General features: G+C 54.3%; 1 protein-coding gene and 1 long non-coding RNA gene across 9 annotated transcripts in view; one reads left to right on the top strand and one right to left on the bottom strand.

Moving 5' to 3' along the window:
• LOC113880949 (peroxisome proliferator-activated receptor gamma) overlaps nucleotides 1–18813 on the bottom strand; it is a 217488-nt gene that overhangs the window by 57575 nt on the left and 141100 nt on the right. The window lies entirely within an intron of this gene.
• LOC113880951 lies at nucleotides 68–1666 on the top strand. The gene is made up of 2 exons (XR_003507892.1): nucleotides 68–172; nucleotides 862–1666. It is a non-coding gene; the product is annotated as an uncharacterized LOC113880951 (long non-coding RNA).

The raw sequence follows: 18813 nt of genomic DNA, 5'->3' as shown, positions 1-18813 counted from the left end.
AGGCCCAGGGCCAGGGCCAGGGTGGCGGGGGGAGGGGGCGGAGCCGGGCAAGTGAACTTCAGGCCGTTACGGGCAGGGTGACTCATCTGTGCCAACCGGCTGGTGAGACATAGAGAAACTCGGGGACAGGAAGATCAGTGGGATAACATTTTCAAAAAGTTCTTTGAAAAGGGTGAGTCGACCTAAGAGCAAGGGCTCTGGGCTTCAGACAGAGTGGGATGCCCAGCCCGCTTCTGGAACCCTCCTGTGATCTTGGGCTTAGCCTCGTGGGGCCTCCGTTTGCTCATCTGAAAGGAGGGGGCAGTGGGCAGGATAACGGGCCGGGTACGCAGGGGTCTGGCCCGGGACCACCCCCGGCAGCCGTGGGGCCCTCAGCCGGGAGGGATGTCGGCCTTCGCCGAGTCTCTCTATACAGTTCGTCCCCATCCTTTGGCCTTGCCCGATTCCCCCGCGTGTACAGGCCCTCCCCTCTGCTCCATACTCTCACGACCTTTCATCTCAGCCTTTCCCACAGCCCTTATCAGCCTAGGCCTGGCGTGCACGGCTGTTTAGTGAGCGTGCCTTATCGCCCCCGGGGGGCATGGGTCTTACTCATGTCTGTACCCACCGGGCCCAGCACACAGCCTCCAGCCTCTCCAGAGAGGCTTCACCGGACGCTTGAGGACTGGTCAGGAGGCAGAAATGGCAGCTAAGTGGTAGCCGTCTGTGTTCTGACACCCGAAAAGAGTATGCCCTTTGCAGTAATGAAAATGGGAGGAAGGAATTTGTAAATGTGTTTTCAAAAATTCTACAGACTTCTTTTGACGGGTACGCTTGAATGCATCTTCACAGTGAATATGGTTTCCTGCGTCTGGTTTTTAGGCTGTGATATGCAGAAAATGAATGAGAACTTGCTGCAGGATCCACGGGATGAAAGGTCCCCCTGGAAGGTCTGAAAGCTGGCCTGCATGGAGAAAGCGCCCGCCATCAGCAGAGGCCAAAACAGACAGAAAGAAAAAGCACCCCACTCTTGAAGTCTGGAGAATTCTGGGGCCTGTACCTGCGTGACCTTGTGTGATGTGACCCCCCCTAAGCTGGCAGGGGGTGGGTGGCCCTTGAGGTCCGAAGAGCTGCCCTTGTGAGGACAGCAATGTGCAGAGCCTCGGGCAGGTAGTGGGCATTTTGAGATGCCCACTACGCTTCCCTTCACTGCTTCGCAAGGATACACCAACTTATCTTTTGCACTTGTTCCAAGAGGTTCAAAGTGACTTGTATGTAGTAAAATGACCTGAATCTAACTCTACGAGCAAGCCCAGCCCAACCCCTCTTAAATGGATAGACCTCGATTTTGAGTCTCCACTAAATAAGAAGCGGGGTGGGAGACGCTGCTGGGGTGAGGGGCATGGGGATCAGCCAAGAACTGAGCTGGGCAGGATCTTGGGGAGCTAAACACCTGGCTGCTGGGGTTTTCTTCAATGAGAAGGTTCCAGAACTACTTTGAACAGAGCTGGACCATTACCGCGTGCTCAGTCACTCAGTCAAGCCCGACTCTTTGCGACTCCATGGACTGTAGCCCGCCAGGCTCCTCTGTCCGTGGGATTTCCCAGGCAAGAATGCTGGAGTGGGTTGCCATTTGATGTCTCCAAAAACAACCAGCTAGGAAATAAAATCACTCATCTGCCAAATATTCATTGAGCTGAGAAGACTCTCTTCCTTCTTTCCTTCCCTCCTCTCCTGCCTCCCTCCCTCCCTCCCTGCCTCCCTCTCTGCCTGTCCTCCTCTCTTCCCTCCCATCTTCTCTATCAGTGCAGTAATTTTCTGCCTAGTAATTTTCTAAACCTAACTCTCCAGGTCAGAAACGCCTGTGGTGTTTCTGTTCTTTCTTCTCGCCTGTCACAGGGTAGGAACCCCGCTGCTCTGAGCTCCTGATTTGCAGCCAGTATAACCGGCCTGAGGGTCACGGGGCGAACAGCCCGGCTCGGTCTGGCTGGCCCTCGGGCAGGCCCTGTGTCCTCCACACCCTCTGCTTTCTCCTGGTTGCAGGTGCACTAGGAGCAGGTGATACCCTGGCCCTTCCGGCTCAGCCACTGCGACCCCCGTGAGGCCACCTGTTGGGTCTGAGAGTCCAGCCGACTGGGGTCCCCTCCCCATTCTACACTTATGGCTGACGGCCTTGGGCAAGGCACACAACAGCCAGTGGGTACCCAGGGATCCTCGTGGGATGTCCTCTTTATAGAGTCATGGTGGGAGTGAAGTGTCAAGCCTACAGATTAAAGTTTACGCCAGTGCCGGCATGGTGAGGCTCACTCTCGTGCCAAAGAGGGTGCACATCAGAGCCGTCTCACATTGACCTTGGGGCTTGGCCGGAGGTCTGCGCTCTGCCGATTCTTAAACTTGGCGACCATAACTTGCTAGCCTGGGGGCATCATACGATCAGACACCCATGGAAGGATGGGGTGCAGCAGGCTTCAGAGGCGCTCAGGCTGGGTCAGGGCTATGTCCCTGAAACCCTAAGCACCCCACCCAGGGGTTCCGCAGGCTGGGTGCAAGGGGTAGACACATCAAGCCGCACAGGTTGAGTTAAAGTCAACCCTGAATGCCTGGAGAGCACTCAGTGCTCACGCCCAGCCTACAGGCGGAGAGATCACACACGGGCTGGAAACACTGCCAGTCCCACCAGATTCCGCGGCCCAGCCAGGTCTGCAGCCCGAGGCTCCGCACTGGGCACCTGCATGAGTGGGGCTGGAGTCACGGTCCTCAGCAGTGTGCGCCCGTGTTACTGAGACGGACTTCACATCCCCCGCAAGCCACTCTTTCAAAGTGCATGACTGGGGGACTTCTCTGGCTCTCCAGTGGCTAAGATTCTGCCCTCCAATACAGAAGGCATGGGTTCAGTTCCTGGTCGAGGAACTACAGTTCCATGTGCCACAGGGGCAGGGCGGGGTGGGATGTGCGGCCAACATTTTCTTTGCTATACAATAGGTCTTTGTTGGTTATCCATTTTAAATATAGCAGTGTGCTCGTGACCTTCCCCAAGTCCCTAACTATCCCTTCCCCCTGGCAGCCATTAACTGTTTTTTTAAAAAGTCAAAGACTACAGTTGTTTGTTGAACACATTCCCAGAGTGGTGCAACCAACGATGATCACAATGAATTGTAGAACGATTTCAGCATCCTCCAAAGAAACTTTTTACCCCATTAGTTGAATCATTCCTTGTTCTCTTCTCCCTCCTGGCAACCACGAATTTACTTCCTGTCTTTATTGATTCCCCCATTTTGGACTTTTCATCTGAATGGAATCCCACAAAATATGTGGTCTTTGTCACTCCCTTCTTTGACTTGGCACAACGTGTTCAAGGTTCACCCACGAACAGAACATCTGTCAGGACTTCATATATTTTTTTCTGGCCAAATAATACTCCCTTGTATGGACAGCCCACATTTTGTCGATCCGTTCATCTGCTGATGACCCTTTGGGTCGTTTCCACCTCTTGGCGAACTGTGAATAACACTGCTCTGAACATTCATGTACCAGCCTTTGTGTACAGATATGTTTTCGTATCACTTTTGAAAGTACCCAGGGGTGGATGGCTGGGTCATATGTGCTGTGCTTAGTCGCTCAGTCACGTCCAACTCTTTGTGACCCCATGGACTGTAGCCCACCAGGTACCTCTGTCCGTGGAGATTATCCAGGCCAAGAATACTGGAGTAGGGTTGCCATGCCCTCCTCCAGGGGATCTTCCCAAACTAGGGATTGAACTCAGGTCTCCTGCGTTGCAGGTGGATTCTTCATCGTCTGAGCCACCAGGGAAGCCCAATAATACTGGAGCTGGTAGCCCATCCCTTCTCCAGGGAATCTTTCTGACCCAGGAATGGAACTGGGGTCTCCGGGATTCCAGGTGGATTCTTTACCAGCTGAGCTACCAGGGAAGCCTGAGTAGCTCTACCGTCTGAGCTACCAGGGTCATATGGTAAACTGTATATTTAACTTTGGCTCAGATGGTAAAGAATCAGCCTGCAATACTGGAGACCCGGGTTTGACCCCTGGGTGGGGAAGATCCCCTGGAGAAGGGAATGGCTACCCACTCCAGTATTCTTGCCTGGAGAATTGCATGGACAGAGGAGCCTGGTGGGCTACAGTCCACGGAGAGGCAGAGTCGGACACAGCTGAGTGACTGACAATACTGTACACACACACAAACAAAGCATTTCCTACCCCGTGTTCCCACTGGAAGCACAGGGATGATCCAACTACCTGCTCCACATTCCCACCCACCCTCGCCACGGCTGGGCTTCTGCTTCAGTCATTCTGACAGAGGACAAGGGGCAGCGGTCGTTTTACCTTGCATTTCCCCCTCCTCCCTCTGAATCACATGGTCAGCTGCCCGGCCCCGGGTGAGACTCGGGATGAGGAAGAAGCAGAGCAGCCCTGGAGGGGTCTGGACTCGGTGTCGGGGCCTGGGTGACAGCCTCAGCTTCAGCTTCAAAGGCTGTCTCCACTGATCCCTCGGGGGGAAAGCAGGGCCGAGTAGGTGCTGGGGGTGGGAAATCAGGCAAAGGGAAGAGTGTTTGGGTGGCGGGGTGGGTGGGGGAGCCGGACAGAACCAAGCGGACAGCTGACTCAGCTCTCGGTTTCCAGGTTGGCTGTCTTTGTTTTTTCAGCACGTTGGAATCTCCTGGCCACTAGTCTTTTATTTCCTTTTAATTAGCCTTCCCCACTGACAGCGACGGGTCAAGATTTCTAGGAAGTGCTCTAGACGACGCTGCCTGACAGACATCCATCTCAAGGAGTTCACTCTTTAGGGCTGAAATACATCCTCTATCTCATCCTCGGAGCTGACCTGGGGACCGGCAAAACAGCTGGGCTTTGGGGCTCTGATTTCTCATTGACACTTGACCTCCAACACACAAGAAACGGAATATTTACAAAACATCCCCGTGACCTACAAAACGTCTCCCTGGGAAGAATTAAATAGTTACACATTAAAACCTCTTAAAAATGCAGGTACACATTAGCCGCCTTTAGTGCAGACCCGCCTGGCGTCTGTTTGGTAGAAAAACAAGCTTCTAAAGCTTGAAGGCAAAGTTGTCTCCCTTGAAGGGACACTTGGTTTGTACACGCGGGCATCTTCAGACATGTCTTACAGAGCAATGATCCACACTGTCACCATTTTGGAGAAGGAAATTTCCTTCTGCAGATCCAATCAGATTGAGGAAATTTTAAAAGTCTGGAGCAAAAAACCCTCAGAAATCAATTCCTAACAAATTCCTAAGTTTGTTATTTTCACACACGAGACATCTATAAAGAAGTAAATGATAAGACAGCATGATAGCTGTTATGACAGAGAGAAGGACAGGAAGCACAGAAGAGAAAGCAACTGTTCGCAGGAGGTTCAGCGCTGTCGGACAGAAAAGGGGACACTGAGGCTGGGCTTTGAAGGATGAATAGGAGTTTGTTGGAAGCTAAAAAAAAGGAAAAATCTACGAGTTAGAAAAGCATACACAAGGCACTGAGACGTGACACCATGCCCAGGGCTCAGCCGAGACTGCAACAACCCAAACACTCCAGGTGCCGCTTCCTTGGTATTCGAACCCCTCATGACCCAGTGTCCCAGTTGACAACTCTTGCTCCCCCGACAGCTGTGTCACACCCTGGGAGGCAGGCAGGTCAGGGCCGCTTAGACCCTTGCTTTTCCAGAGGAGGAAAACAAGATACAGAGAGGGGGCAGGGGCCTGCCCACGCTCCCAGGATTAAGAAAGGGCGGAGGCAGGACTCGGATGAAGGTCTTCAGATTCCCCAGTCACTTTTCCAAGGTACTTCTCACAAAGGGTCAGGAAAACAAATGCTGTGCCATGTATGAAACCCACCTTTTCTTACTTGAGGTCTCAAGGCAGACCCACTTTGCAGATGAGGAGACTGAGGCTCCAAACAAGTAGACGACATACAGCCAGAGGCCTTGGTCCGCCTGGGGCCTCGTACATGCACCAAACTGCCTTCCCAAATGTGAGAACACGCTGGACCAACACCTCTTTCTACCCTGGCAACAGTCGAGCCTGCTGTGCTGGGCAAAGGCTGATGAAGACACAGGCCTCTGGAGACGGTAATATTTTCTGCATTGACATGGAAAATCACTTGCAAAATCCCATGCTATTGAGAAGGGTTTTTGCAACACAGCTCCTTGTGACAAGGCAGAGAGGCTGTGATGCTTTGGGACTTGCGCGTCTTTAGAAAAATCATTTTTTTTTCTCTCTTTCTCTTTTTGACAAATAACTCAGATCCCGGGCCAGAATCGGAGCGGCCAGGGGAAGCTGCTCTTCCCCCTGGCGGCACCCACTTCCTCCTGGGGCCCAGGAGAGAGCGGCCTGCCTGCTATCTCCCCGGCGGCCGTTCTCTGAGCCAGCCCCAGGTACCCGGGGTTTGTTTTATGGATGGATCTGTCGTGAGTCAATATGATACTGCTTCCTGTGAGAACTTTATTTCCCTGCATTGTTTGCAGAGTCTGCGTGTGTGTGTCTGAGCACGTACTCCCGATGGCCGCAGAAGTCTGCGCGGCTGTGCCCTTGTGTGGCGGGATACCTCTGGGGGAGGGGGCCAGGGGCCCAGACACGGTTGTCCCCGCTGCCTCTGGTGCCAGGGAGACATGGGCTGACTGGCAGGCTCGGGTCTTGCCTCCTGCCTGTGCCCAGCTGGCTGGCCCCTTGCTGAAAGCCACTTCAATTGGGCATCTCCAGCTGGGGGTCGGGGGCGGCCTCACTGTGGGCCTAGCCTGGACTGGCTGTACCTGCCCTGGGCTCTCTGGGACTGTCTGTGATGCTCCTGAGCAGTTTCACTAGGGCTGGAGATGACCCTCCTCGAGCTTTCAACTCCCTGATCTGCAGATGGGGAAACCCAGAGAAGTCACAGGACCTGTCTGAGCTGCAGCGACCACTGGGGAGGCACATGGGACCGCAGGGAGCTCTCTGGTCCTGGGTTCAAATCCTGCCTCTGGGACTTGTCCCTCCCAGCAGCTCAGACTGCCAGATGGGATTAATACTCGCCCTGCAGACCGGTGGCGACCATTAAATCAGAAAACAGACACACAGCAGGCGCCACAGAAGGCGTCTGGAAGGTGTTCGTCCTTCCCCCGTTTTATCTGAAATACAAGCCGGAACTGGAACTGCAGCAAGTGCGACCCGGCAAACGGCTCAGGTGGAGGCCTGAGGACCACAGAGGCGTCTGCATACCTGGCCCGGAACCGTCCTCCTTGGACCATTTCATCAAACCCCGTGGACTCCCTGGGTTTCCAGAACAGAGAGGAAATGGCCTGAGTGCTGAGAGATGGCTATCAAGATCAGTCAGAAGCTGGGCCAAGAGTTTTAAAGAACGACCTATAAGTTACCTTGGTTCTCCTTAACTCCCTAGCCCACCGACCACTCCCTTCTCTGCCCATTGCCCCCCTACCCGGTGCTCAAAGACGGCCCGGCATTCACGGCACTGAGCACCCCTTGCCTTGGCGATCTCCCTGTTAATTCTTTCAACTTGCATCTCCATCTTTTGCAATCAGAGAAGCTTTCCAGGGGACGTCGGTTGTTTTGATCTGCCCATCACGTATCCCGCTCTCTTCTAGAAGCAGAGCCCAGCCTGGGGACTTTGTTGGTGGTCCGGTGGCTAAGACTCTACTCCCAATGCAGGAGACCTGGGTTTGATCCCTGGTCAGGGAACTGGATCCCACATGCCCTAACCAAAGATTCTACATGCGGCCCCAACAAAAAAACAACCCTGTGTACCCAGTGCAGCCAAAAAAAAAAACCCAGTTTGGGTTTTCAGCCCCTCCTCCCCTCCCTAAAGGCAGTCTGTCAACAGAAGTGCCCAAGCAACACTTCTGACCCCATCTAGCCAATCACACGCCCTTCTCCTGGGGTCTGAATCTTGACGTGGAGGAGTATGAGGACCAAGAATGGTCAGCAGCCTTGTCCCATTTGGGCTGCCTAAAGACGCAAGCCGGGTCAGCTGTGTAGACCCAGGAGTTGCTTCTGACCCATCCTTCCCATGGCATGAGCTCTGGGTCTTCCTCGTGCTTCCTCAGTAAATTTCCTATGCCCTAATGTTACAATCCTAGGGACTTCCCGGCTGTCCAGCGGCTAAGACCCCATGCTCCTGATGCAGGGGACCTGGGTTCGATCCCTGGTCAGGAAACTAGGTCCCAAGTGGCACAACTAAGAGTTTGCAGGCTGCAATGAAAGATCCTGCAGGCCGCAACGAAGACTCGGTACAGCCAAAAGTAATTTTTTTTTTTTTAATAAAAATACATTAAAAAATAAAGTTACATCCTAAGTAATACACAGTGCGTGCATATACGTGGATGTCTTACCTCCTCAGCTTGTCCCACGAGCAGGAACTGAGCCATTGATTCATTCACTTTTTAAATGTATTCAACCATTACCAGGTATCTACTCCGTGCGTCAATGTTGGGATTGGTTCAGACATGAAAACACAGTGCCCGCCTCCAGCACCCCAAGTCGGGTGAACACTGTGAAAACGTGCCCGGCGTCCCTCCCACCACGGGCGCCCACTCCTCTCCGGAGGCCCGGGAGAGCCTGCTGTGGTCCACGTGCTGTGCGGGGCTGGACTGGATCACATCCTTGTCCTCCCAGAGAACCCAGAGCCCGCTGCACAGAGTGAACTAAGATGACCTCAGAATCCCCCAAGGTCAGAATCTGAAGGCCATCCAAAGTCCAAACGGCCCAAGGGTTTTCAAACAATCCGGTGGGGTCCTGGGGGTTGAATGTCACTGTTTCATGAAACAATATAATTCTTTACAGCTTGATTGAGGGATAATTTACCTGCCATAAAATTCACCCATTGCAAGTGTCCAAGTTAAGGCTTTTCAGAAAATACACCACCACAATCCACTTGGAGAATGTTTCCCTCATCCTACCAAGTGTCCTGCCTGCAGACCACACCTGCTTGAAGCATTCTATTTTTTTTTTTTTTAAAGCTAAAGTAACATTTGAGAACCAGTGATCTGTTGGCGCAGTAGTAAAGAAACCGCTAGCCAATGTGGAAGATTCAGGTTCAATCCCTGGGTCAGGAAGATCCCCTGGAGGAGGGTTTGGTAACCCACCCCAGTATTCTTGCTGGGAGAATCCCATGGACAGAGGAGCCTAGCGGGCTACAGTCCACAGGGTCTAAAGAGTCGGACACGGCTGAGCGCACTTACACGCACACGTGTGATCTGTTCTAACCCACTGATTCTCCAGGCAGGGAAAGTGAGGCTGAGAGAGGAGGCAGGGCCTGCTGGGGACCCAGGCACTGCTGAGATTCAACCCGGAACAGCCCGATCTCAGAACCCAGGTTCTTGGCCCTTGTGGGGAGCAGGACGGAGCAGCAGGGAAGAGGGCCGGAACCACGCAGGGCGAGCTTGCATCCTGGCCCCACCGTTTACCAACTGTGCGAGCGCGGCCAGGACACTTCGCCCAGGGGAAGCCAGTGTGTTCCTCCGCGGGTGAAGGGGGAGAATGGTACCCACCGCGAGGGTCGGGGTGCGCACCTAGTGCTTAAGGCCTCCTCCCTGGCACCGCAGGCAGGGTGCGGGGTGAATGCTCAGGGGAAGTTGGCTAATCACCATCGTTTCACCATATCTCGTCGCCCGATTTGCCCTCAGAAATTTGGAAGTGAAAAAGACACTGCTTAAACAAAACCAGGACCAGATGGAAATGCGGTACAGAGGCCGCTTTCTAAGAACGTGGTGCAACTCGGCACCCTGGGGCATCGTTGCCCCGTTTGCAGATGGAGCAACTGCCGGGGTGGGGGTGGGGGTTGCTCAAGCTGCCTGGACCCGGTGGCAGTGGCGGGGCATTGGTGGTAGCGGGGAGCAGCTGCCCCTACCTCGCCTTCCTCTCCAGGCTCGGCGTTGCCCAACAGACCCGGGACAGACACATTTCGTCAGTGACCAGGGAGCCTGTCTCCTGGCCCCACCCCTGCTCAGATGAACTAGATGTGTGATGCCGAGGGACCTCAAGGAGGACAGGGCCCTGGCCCCCGCCCTGCCCCAGTCAGCACTGCTCAGCTGTCACCCAGGAAGGAAAAGGCTTACCAGCAGCCCCCATACTCTGTGTGTATTATCTTCATCAGCCCAAGAAGGAAGCTGTTAATACCAAGCCCGGTAACAGTGGAGGAAATTTGAAATTTCAGAAAAGGAGGGGGGTGTCTGTTCAGGTACTGAGCTCCAAAAAACAAAACAAAATGAAATACGAGGTCCTGTGAGAGGTGGGTGGGATTAGGTCCAGGTAATGCTGCTCTGGTGAAGCAGAGTCATCGGTTTTTTTTTTTTTTTTGTAGTATGCACACACTGTAAAGAGGTCTGCCTTTGAAGCTAAGCAGATGCGACGCTGGGGCAAGTTGCTTAGCCTGAGACTTCATTTTGGGGAAAGCACTGTCCGGGTTGCGAGGTTACCATGGTGATTACATCTTCCCAGGTGGCACAGTGGTAAAGAACCCTCCTGCCAATGCGGGAGATACAAAAGGATGTGGGTTGGATCCCTAGGTCACAAAGATCCCCTGGAGAAGGGCATGGCAACCCACCCCAGTATTCTTGCTGGGAGAATCCCATGGACAGAGGAGCCTAGCGGGCTACAGTCCATGGAGTCGCAGAGTCAGACATGACTGAGCGACTGTGTGCACAGACACACACAGAGATTAGAGTTCCTGTTTGTAAAACGTAGTGCAGGGTACGGAGGATTCTCAGCTAAGACACACCTCCAACCCCAGGAAGGTGCAGTCTCTGTGATGGGTGGATAAAATCCTGTGGGAATCTAAGTTCCAACTGGATGAGGATTAGAATAAAAGTACTGGGGGAGAACTAAGGAGAGGCCCAGGGAGGGTTTGGGTTGCTGAACGGACCAGGAACAGCTGGAGAAGGCTTTGTGGCCCTGTGTGGTTGGGGTGGGAGGTGAGGCTGGAGAAGCCAGCTGAAGTCAGACTGTGAGGACCTTCTATGGTGGTTAAGACTTGTAATCTTATTCTGTAGGTCACAGGGAGACGCTGAAGGTGTGTGAGCAAGGGAGAAACGCTACTAGAGGGGCCTTGATCTGCTGGCAGCTACGCTGGAGTCGCCTGGGAAACGGGTTTCCTCCAGGCCCCTTCCCTGATCTCCATGACTGAGCCAACTGAGAACCTGAGATGTGCTGGGTACTTGTTGGATTTAGAAATGATGCAATCACGCATAGGGCTTTAACAAGGTGATGCCTCAGTTATCAGACTGCAGATGATACTTTGGGGAGCCTGGATTATGGCTGAAACCCGACACTCATGAGAGGTACAGCCCCCAGCAAAGAAAGAAGCAGGACAATCAGGGAACAGCGAAGTCCGCCTGTTGCCCAATTAGTGACGGAACAACAAAAAGTTCTACAGTAGCTGCTCTGTTGTGCTCATCGTGATGACGCCGAAAGTGAGGTGAAAGTGAAAGTCGCTCAGTCATGTCTGACTCTTTGCGATCCCATGGACTGTACAGTCCATGGAATGCTCCAGGCCAGAATACTGGAGTGGGGAGACTTTCCCTTCTCCAGGGGATCTTCCCAACTCAGGGATTGAACCCAGGTCTCCCGCATTGCAGGTGGATTCTTTACCAGCTGAGCCACCAGGGAAGCCTAAGAATACTAGAGTGGGTAGCCTATCTCTTCTCTAGTGGATCTTCCTGACCCAGGACTTGAACCGGGGTCTCTTGCATTACAGGCGATTCTTTACCAGCTGAGCTTTCAGGGAAACCCTGATGGCACTGGCAGTGAGAGTCACTAGCAGTCTGGTGCTATGTTTGTGAGGGCAGGGACCGCTCATTTTAACATTACCGTGAGTCAATACGGGGGCTTCCCAGGTATCACTAGGTGAAGAACCTGCCAGTCAATGCAGAAGACACAAGAGACGCAGGTTTGAACCCTGGGTCGGGAAGATCCCCTGGAGAAGAAAGTAGCAACCCACTCCAGTATTCTCGTCTGGGAAATCTCATGAACAGAGGAGTCTGGTGGGCTACAGTCCATGGGGTCGCAGAGTTGGACATGACTGAGCAGCTAACAAACCAGGTCAACTGGGTGAAGCCACAGGAGGGCTAGGGCACTCAGAAGGCCACGCTGTGGCCACTGGGGCTGGCCACTGTCCACCCGGCGTCCATCTCTACCTCCCCCAGATGCTCCACGACCTTCCCTCTCTGTACTGCCTGCTCTTGGGCCACCCTGCCCAGCTGTCGTCACCACTAACTGGGACGTTGGCTGCCAGCTGGCCACCATGGGCTTGCCCGCACTCTGGGGGCTGTTCAAGCTTCTCTGGGTCTCCCCCACCTCTCCACAGCAGCCCGCAGACACCAGGAGTGCCCGTAAGCTCAGGCTGACACTTGGTCAGGCCCCATAGACGCACCCTAGAAGGGGTCTCTATGCTGCACCAAAGGAGATTAGGTCTGCAGACAGATGTCATCCGTCCAACTTCGTACCTCTTGGTCAAGAGTGGTTCCTGCTTAGCCCGTTGGTGTTTCCTCCTGGGTTCCACCAAGGGCCCGTGGTGCTTGAAGGCCAGCCAAACCCAGCGTGCACAGCAGCGGCCTGAATCACCCCGTCCAGGGGCCCTAAGATCTGGGATCCTGCAGCCTTAGGAGCTCAAGAGAGGGTGAGGCCACCCAGGGCTGGAGTGGCCGGGAAATGGGAGGAGAAGGAGAAGAGCTTGAATAGGAGAGAAAACATGAAGAAGGAAGGGAATGGAAAGAGGTTACAAAAGAGCGGTTATGTGTCTGTTTACTGTGGGTATGCGGGACGTGTCGGCCTATTAACTCCTGACTTGTTCTTGCTCCTGTAAGAGACGCAGGAAGAAAGAGAGGTCTCATCTCCGTCCCTCCCACGTCAGCTTCTCCCAGAGAAGAATTTACTGGCCTTTTCTCTCCTAAAGCCTGAGGTCCCAGAGGTGATGCTGCTGCACGGCTCCAGATGAAGGGAGGGGGGACGGAAGTGGGAAGGAAGGGGCCGTAGCCACGGAGACTGGGGACCTGGGTGGTGGCCTGGAGGTGGCTGAGCCGCTGATGCGCCTACGGTATGGAGGCCGTGAAGGAGGGGTAGGTGCTGGAGCTGTGACCGTGACCGGGGACGCTTTGCACCCTGTCTTTGCTTTGGGGATGGAGCTGCCTGCCTCTGGCAGACCAGTGAGTCCTGCAGACGATCAGAGGCCCTGCTTCAGCTTCCCCCGACCTCCTACCCTGAAAACATCCTCATCTGATTTAGAAAGAAAACAAGCTTGGCTCTTCTGCTCAAGTGCTGTGCCGCAGCCGTGCCTGTACCACCTACAGCAGAGAGACGTCATCGGAGAGGAAACCCCCACCAGATGTCGGCAGTGCTGGCTGTTTGTCCCTGTCCTGTGTCATCCGCAGTGTGCACCTCATCTCTCACCAACAGGGATTATTTTTCTCCCAACGTTTTTTTTAAGATGATGCAGCAGTTTCCGAACAGCATTTTGGTTAAAAAAAAAAAAAAGTCAAGGTACAGGCGTCATTTGGGCTTCTCGGGTGGCTCAGTGGTAAAGAATCCGCCGGCCAACGCAGGAGACTTGTAGGAGACACAGGTTCGATCTCTGGGTGGGGAAGATCCCCTAGAATAGGAAATGGCAACCCGCTCCAATATTCTTGGCTGGAAAATCCCATACACAGAGGAGCCTGGAGGGCTGCAGTCCGTGGGGTCACAAAGGGTGGGACACGACTCAGCAACTAAACAGCAACACACTCATCCCTTAGACTGGGAGTCCGGGAGTTGTGAATGGCTCTCCGTGTCCTGTTATCATTGATTCTTAACTTCTCAGTCTTCATTGTGAAATGAATATTTGAAATAAATAGAAAATTTCATTCTCTGCTAAATACATTTTCTTTTTCTAAAATAAAATGAATTGCATGGTACAGACAAATAAATGAAAGATATTCCCCCCAAAGCCCAGAAGCAGGACACAGGGGTGGGGATACTCTGAGCCCAGGTCTGGGGCTGAGGTGGACGGTCCCCATGGGAAGCTGTGTGAAGCAAGGAGGCTGGGCTGGGCAGGGAGGGACGGGATTCCAGAGGCCGTGTGTCCAGCTGCCTTCATCCGTCCCGGCAGGAGCGTTTGCATCAAACTAGAGGGAGGCCCTTATCTGCCCCTGCAAAGTCCACAGCCCTGAGGCCTAAGCAGACCCCCTCCTGAACGGCATGCCTCATGGCCTGAGCCTGGGTGCTGATCATTCATCAGCAGGCATTTCTCGGGTCCCCGGGATGCAGAGATGAATGTGATAGGTTTGCTGGAAGAGCTGGACTGGTTCCACCTCTTGCATGGTGTGCGGCCTTTGGCAAGTTAGTTCACCTCTCTGGGCTCCGATGCGTTTCTCTGTAAGAATGACAAGAATGCCACAGGCCAGCAGGGTGGAATGGGATCACAGCCTACGGAAGCCCGGCTGGAGACTGGTGCATAACAGATGATCAGCAGGGGCCAGGCTCCTAGGTCCTCCTGGGCTACCTGCAGCTTCAGAGCCGGAGGGGAGAGACACATGGACGAAAGGATCTCTGCACAACAGCAGCAATAATGACGACACTGATAGCACTGATTTGCTGTTGAGCCATTCAGTCGTGTCCGACTCTTTGCGACCCCAGAGACTGCAGCACGCCAGGCTTCCATGTCCTTCACCGTCTCCTGGAGTTTGCTCAAACTCACGTCCATTGAGTCGGGGATGCCATCCAACCATCTCATCCTCTGTCGCCCCCTTCTCCTTCTGCCCACAATCTTTCCCAGCATCGGAGTCTTTTCCAAAGAGTCAGCTCTTTGCATCAGGTGGCCAGAGTACTGGTGCTTCAGCTTCAGCATCAGTCCTTCCAATGACAGAATTTATTACCCATTTAGTGTGTGTCAATCCCTGTGCTAAGAGCATGAACAGCATTTCATTCTCATAAGTACCCTGAGAAGACAGGGTTGCCATTCTTGTTTTCAGAAAAGGATGCTGACGATCAAAGACGTGGAGTCGCTTGTCCAGGGCTGCACAGCTCGAGAGGTGGACCGGACTCCAGGTCTGCCTGGCTCTTTGCCAAGGAACTGTATTTGTCTCCAACCTGATAAATGCCAACACAGAGGTCTGTCCAGGGCCTCAGAGATGAGAGTGAGATGCAGAGCTGAGAATGTGGTGCAGAGGGCCGGTGGAATCAAGGGGGGGCTTCTCAGAGGCGGTGACATTTACAGGGGGCCTCACGCTATGGGTTGGAGTGCGCCAGACTCCGTGCTCCGCAGAAGCGAAAGTTAGTTAGATGGTGACTGTCCCGCTAAGCGGTTTCCAGGCTCTTGTGGAACTCAAGATGCGGGGCATGGAGTTCCCAATCTCTCATCGGCCTTTGAGAACAGCCCGCAGGACAGATTCTTAGCTGGTTCTGGGCTGGAAGAAACTGAGACTCACCCAAGCCAAGAGGCTTGCCTGGAGCCACAAAACTTACAAGTGGCAGGACTTGAATGCCTGTCAGACACCTAACGCCCCATGTTTAACCCTGGGCAAAACTGCAGATCTGGAAACTGCTGCATGAAGGGTCCTGTTGTAAGCACAAAGAGAGGGTCTCCCCTCTGACCACCCATCCTCAACTCAGAGAGCCTGTCCTTAGAAATGAGGGGGCAGCCTGGGGTGGGCGCCTGAGAGTCATGTAGCCCTGAGCTCCAATTCTGACTCAGGCCCTAAAGAATTGTGACTGTGTCATTTCCCTCCTCAGCCTCACTTTCTTCATCTGTAAGAAAGATAAAGATGCCTCCCCCAACCCAGGAATGCTGTGAAAATGTGCAATAATGTGTATTCGGTGCCTTGGCCGGTAGCTGCCACCCCACTGGATCCCCAGTAACAGCTTGTTGTGTTCGTATCTAAGGAACCCAGCCCTGTTTATCGGCAAACCCTTGACCCAATCCCTTGCACAACTTTGGTGCTGATCATCTGAGCCTTTGCACCAGAGCTCAGGTCCCCGGAGTCCTCAATGGCCTTATTCGGAGATGCTGAGCCCCGCGCGTGTGGCAATAACCGTCTCACATGGCGGCCGCCCTTCTTGCACCGGGGACCGTGGAGGCAGCCAAGAGCCCCGCGGTGTCACCACCTCGTGCTCCATCCCAGAGTGGCTGGCTCCACCGGGGATTGCTAAACACGGCCGCGTGTCCTGGCACCGTCCAGGGAGCTCGCGCCAGGGCTGGAGGGGCTGGAGATAAACCTGGTCCCCAGAGCCCACTGTTGGTGGGGGCACGGATGTCCGACTCTTCCGTTTGTCTACCTTTTACCCTGCAAGGCCTTCAGGGTCAGAGAAACCACAGTTCAAGTTTAGGCCCCACCGCTACTCAGCTCTGACTCCAGACCGTTCATTTCTCTTCTGTGAAACGGGGTTTATCATTCCTGCAGTTCAGGGTTTCTGTAAAGACTAAACGGCACAATGGGGGTGAAGGTTCCAGCACAAGGCCTGGCTCAAAGTGGGTGCCTAGTGTGTTAGTTTCCCAAGGGCCTTAGATCACCCCCTTTCCTCTCTGGACATGATCACATAGTAGATGTGAGACCTGACGGTCTCTCAGGGCCTGTCCAGCTCTCAGCCTCAAGGCTTGTCCCAAACTGGAGCAACTATCCTGGGTGGTGTCAGCCTTTGGTCAGCAAACGGGACAGGACCCGCTCAATGTCACCCAGCCATCTGGCTAGAGGCCCAGGGCCTCCTGTGCCCAGGTTCCAAGGAACGTGTCCTTGAGGTGAGAACAGGGGCTCAGCCAGTTCTCTGCCTGCCACGAAGGTGTCTGGATGACCTCTGGGGCCATGGTGAGCTCTGTGAGTCTATTCATCTATGGTTCTCTTGAGCACTAGCTTGTACTGGCCTCTCCTGATTCAGTCTCTAGCTTCCATTTCCAAGAATAATACAAGCCCTTGGGGGTAGGGGCTGTGTCAAGCCCCGCCAGAGGCTGGGACACAGTTGGCACTTGTCAGACACAAATTGACCAGCTGTACCTGCCAGGCTCCATGCAAACACTGGGGTGGTAGCCAGCCTCCAAGGTGACCCCCCAGTGATTCAAGGTTCCTTGTATCCATACACCGTGCAGTCCTCTCCCACTGAGAAGAGGACTGGCCTGTGTGACCAGCAGGATCTCGTGGAAATGACAGAATATGACTTCCAAGGCTAGGTGATAAAAGGCACTGTGGGTTCTGGCTTGCTCTTTGGGATCCCACACCCTGAGAGAAGCGAGCTGCCATGTTGCAAAGGGGACCCAGGCAGGGAGGTCTACACGGTGAGGAGCCCAGGCCTCCTCCCAGTTGCCATGTGAGCATCATGGAAGCAGACCCCACAGCCACAATCAGACCTCCCGAGGATGCAGCCCCAGCCGACACCTGGATGCAACCTCTGAGAAACTCCCAGGTCAAAACCTCCCAGCTGAGCCGCCCCGAAATCTGACCCATGATACTGCGTAAGGTGATAAAACGATTATCACTATTTCAGGCCACCAGATGTTTGAGGGTAACCTGTTATGCAGCAGTAAATAACTGATACACCCAAGGTCCAAAATGATACGTCAGCACCATCAGCCACTCACTTCCTCTTCTGATGGCCTCCTGGCTCACTCACAGCCCCCGGTGCCTGAAATGTAAGTGCTCTGCTCTCCTTGGAAGCCTTCCCAGTTGTGGTTTCCCGACCGTCTCCTTCAGGAGCGCCTGGGATGTGCACCCACCGTGCGGGTTTGGGGCCTCCACCGGACTCGTCGGGCAGAGGCACAGGCTCCTGGTGCCCATGTCGCATCCCAGGCCCACTTGTGAGCAGCCGCAGCCGTGAGGGCGGTCTCGTGCAGGCTCACGCTCGCCTTCAGCTGTCGGGGTCCCACGCCCGCTACGTGCAGCACCCCTTTTCCCATTCTGCCCCAGGATCTCCCCCCCGGTTGTGGGAGCCTTTGAGGCTCACACGCAGACGTGCTCGGGACAACTCCCAGCATTGGTGCTCTCAACCGGGGGGCGGTGGGGACTGTCCTTCCAGGGAACTTACCTACTGAGAGGCCAGCAACGTTGCCCCCACACCTGTATACTGACTTCTCCTGCTCTCCCCTTGGGTTCTCCCCATGCTGTCACCGCGGCTTCCTGCAACCACCCCCCCCAAATATCACCTGCACCCTTGGGTGAACCCCATGCTAAGACACACTGAATCAGAGTCTGGAAATGTCCTGGGAAACTTCACTTATGCACACTCCCTGGGTGGTTTTCAAGCACTTTTAACATGGAGAACGCTGCCTGCAGTGGAGTTTCCCAGTGTGAGGACCAAGGGCCGTGCTTCCAAGAGCTGCCGGGCTGTCAGTGTACTGGATAGATGCCTCCCATCCACCTCCCAGATCCACGCCCTGTCTTTCTCCCTGCCGCCGGAGGCTGACCAGCATGGTTTGCATGAATAGACATCCTCGCCGAGTGGTTTCTGGCCAGCCCCAGTCAACGGGATACACACCTGAGACAGAGGGAGAGAGAGAGTGGGGCTGGGGCTTACTCCCCTGGCTCCTAGGCTGCCAGGGGCCCGTGCGCGGGCCACCTCCCTGGACCACTCTCCTCCCAGGCTCTCTTCTCCCCACAGTTGACTCTCCCTCCAGGTTCTGGTGACTGCTGTCTGACCCTGGGTCTCACCCTGGATCTCTACACTGCCCACTGGGAGTCTCTCTGCTCACCCCTTTGGAAAGAAGCCCTTTATTAAGCTGTCTTCTAACTACCCAACCTGAGCATGCCTGCTGTTCCCTGGTGGGATGCTAACACAATTCTGTGTGCTCCGTGTCTTGTGGTGGACGGAAGATACCACGTTTTCCTCACATGACTGCAGCTATTGCTCCTCCAGAACCCAC

The sequence above is a fragment of the Bos indicus x Bos taurus genome, chromosome 22 (assembly GCF_003369695.1).
Source record: "Bos indicus x Bos taurus breed Angus x Brahman F1 hybrid chromosome 22, Bos_hybrid_MaternalHap_v2.0, whole genome shotgun sequence".
Lineage (NCBI taxonomy): Eukaryota > Metazoa > Chordata > Mammalia > Artiodactyla > Bovidae > Bos > Bos indicus x Bos taurus.
The sequence above is the reverse complement of the archived record's forward strand: the minus strand, read 5'-3'. Positions and strand labels throughout refer to the sequence as shown.